The sequence below is a fragment of the Anomaloglossus baeobatrachus genome, unplaced genomic scaffold, assembly GCF_048569485.1.
Source record: "Anomaloglossus baeobatrachus isolate aAnoBae1 unplaced genomic scaffold, aAnoBae1.hap1 Scaffold_356, whole genome shotgun sequence".
NCBI lineage: Eukaryota > Metazoa > Chordata > Amphibia > Anura > Aromobatidae > Anomaloglossus > Anomaloglossus baeobatrachus.
This window is the reverse complement of record NW_027442917.1, coordinates 17,597-20,718: the sequence shown is the minus strand read 5'-3', so window position 1 is coordinate 20,718 and position 3,122 is coordinate 17,597.

Sequence of the window (3,122 nt, the reverse complement as noted above, 5' to 3'; positions counted from 1 at the left end):
ACGAGGAGGCCCCGCCTCTTCCGGTGACGTCATTCCCTGAAAAAAAATCAACTGCACTATAGACACTTGCGTCGCCTCACGGCTTGTGAAATCAGACCACGCCCCTAACACGTGTCAGAAGTGATGTCATACCGGAAAGGAGCCCGTACATTCTAGCATTTACCATCCCAGTGGCCAGAGGGTAGCGTCTAGAATGGAGTTGATTTTTTCAGGCAATGACGTCACCGGAAGGGGCGGGGCCTCCTCGGAGCAGGTCAGATTTGTGAGCGGGAAGCAGCAGAGTCGTGGCTAAATCCCAGTGGCTAGAAGGACCTGGTCCCTCTGCCCACTGGGAAATAGCCGACTCTATAGAGAGAAAGCTAAATCCCAGTGGGCTAAAGGACCAGGTCCCTCCTTCCACTGGGATTTAGCTTTCTCTCTATAGAGTCGGCTATTTCCCAGTGGGCAGAGGGACCAGGTCCTTCTGCCCACTGGGATTTAGCCTGCTCTCTATTAGAAAGCTAAATCCTAGTGGGCTAAAGGACCAGGTCCTAATGAGTGTTTTAATATGATTTTTAGTGGGAAAAAAGGACCAGGTCCTTCTGCCCACTGGGATTTAGCCTGCTCTACATAAGAAAGCTAAATCCTAGTGGGCTAAAGGACCAGGTCATAATGAGTGTTTTAATACAACTCTTAGTGGGGAAAAAAGTACCAGGTCCTTCTGCCCACTGGGATTTAGCCTGATCTCTATGTGAAAGCTAAATCCTAGTGGGCTAAAGGACCAGGTCCTAATAAGTGTTTTAATACAAGACTTAGTGATCTAATGGACCAGGTCCTTCTGCCCACTGGGATTTAGCCTGCTCGCTATGAAAATGCTAAACTCTAGTGGGCTAAAGGACCAGGTCCCTAGGGGTTTTTTTAAAATGGACACACTTGGCTAAAAACCATGTCATCATGCCAATTGGGATTTATTCTACTGTATCTGTAGATTATCTGCAGTAGAATCATAGACTGTTATAGTTGGACGGGACCTCCAGGGTCATCAGGTCCAACTCCCTGCTCACAGCAGGATTCACTATATCATCCCACACAGGTGTCTGTCCAGTCTCCTTTTTACGTCTTCCATTGAAGGGGAACTCATTACCTCTTGTGGTTCCAGTCATTGATCACCCTCACTGTCAAAAGGTTTTTATTCCAAAATCTAATCTGTGACGCTTCCCAATCAGTTTAATTCCATTTCTTCTATTCTTTCCTTGTCCTTGTCCTTGTCAACCCTAGTTCGACAGCCTTTGAGATATTTGCAGACGGCTATTAAGATTCCTCTCCGTTTTCTTTTTTCAAGCTAAACATTCCCAAATCCTGTAACCATTCCTCATCGGACAGTTTATAGACCGGTCACCATTCTGGCTGCTCTTCTCTGAACTTGCTCCAATTTGTTGATGTCTTTTTTTAAGACGTGGTGCTCAGAATTGCAGATGAGGTCTGACCAAAGAGGAGTAGAGGGTGATAATTACTTCACGTGATCGATGGCTGGGCCATATATGACAAGCTTTTCTCCCCCCATTCACCTTTTGTGTCTCCCCTATTTCCTCATAGAATGTAAGCTTACGACCAGGGCCCTCACTCCTCCTGGTATCTTAATTTTGTTATTTTGTATTCTCATATTGTCTGTACATGTCCCCTCTGAATTGTAAAGCGCTGTGGAATATGTTGGCGCTATAGAAATAAAACTTATTATTATCTGTGCTTCTGTTAATACATTGCAAAATTGTGCTTGTCTTTTTTGCTGCTGCATCACACTGTTGACTCATGTTCAGTCTGTCATCTATCAGTATGCGATTAGTATATTAGTGGTACTAGATTTGAAAGTGTTCACATTATTTTTTTTCACATAGACTAAGTGATATGGAAGACTACAAAGTATAAGCTCTTAGGTTGCATGTACAGCAGCTGACGCAGTGTGAGCCCGCCTGTGGAAATGTGAGTGTGCTCTGCAGGAGAATGCAGCAGTCCGCGCCTACTATCAGGGTTCAGTGTGCTACCTACTTTTGCTTTTTTCTCCCAATGGAGAACATTCTGGCCACAGGAACATAAATTGACATGCTGCAGCTTGGAAAGCCGCGCCACATGTAAGTTTACGGAGCAGAGAAAAGAAGCACCGTGGGCAAGAGATTTCTATAAATCCATCCACTGTGCTTGTACTGTAGAATGCAGCATTATGTATGCAGACAAACACGCTACTTCCAAAACGTTGCAAACACTGACTGTGCAAATACACTGTGTGCAGAATTATTAGGCAAATGAGAATTTTGATCACATGATGCTTTTTATACATGTTGTCCTACTCCAAGCTGTATAGGCTTGAGAGCCAACTACCAATTAAGTAAATCAGGTGATGTGCGTCTCTGTAATGAGGAGGGGTCTGGTGTAATGACATTAACACCCTATATAAGGTGTGCTTAATTATTAGGCAACTTCCTTTCCTTTGGCAAAATGGGTCAGAAAAGAGACTTGACGGCTCTGAAAAGTCCAAAATTGTGAGATGTCTTGTAGAGGGATGCAGCAGTCTTGAAACTGACAAACCTTTGAAGCGTGATCACCGAACAATCAAGCGTTTCATGTCAAATAGCCAACAGGGTCGCAAGCAGCGTGCTGGGCAAAAAAGGCGCAAAATAACTGCCCATGAATTGATGAAAATCAAGCGTAAAGCTGCCAAGATGCCATGTGCCACCAGTTTGGCCATATTTCACAGCTGCAACGTTACTGGAGTATCAAAAAGCACAAGGTGTGCCATACTCAGGGACATGGCCAAGGTAAGGAAGGATGAAAACCACCACCTTTGAACAAGAAACATAAGATAAAACGTCAAGACTGGGCCAAGAAATATCTTAAGACTGGTTTTTCAAAGGTTTTATGGACTGATGAAATGAGTGTGACTCTTGATGGGCCAGATGCTGGATCAGTAAAGGGCAGAGAGCTCTACTCCGACTCAGATGCCAGCAAGGTGGAGGTGGGGAACTGGTATGGGCTGGTATCATCAAAGATGAACTTGTGGGACCTTTTCGAATTGAGGATGGAGTGAAGCTCAACTCCCAGACTTAATGCCAGTTTCTGGAAGACAACTTCAAGCAGTGGTACAGGAA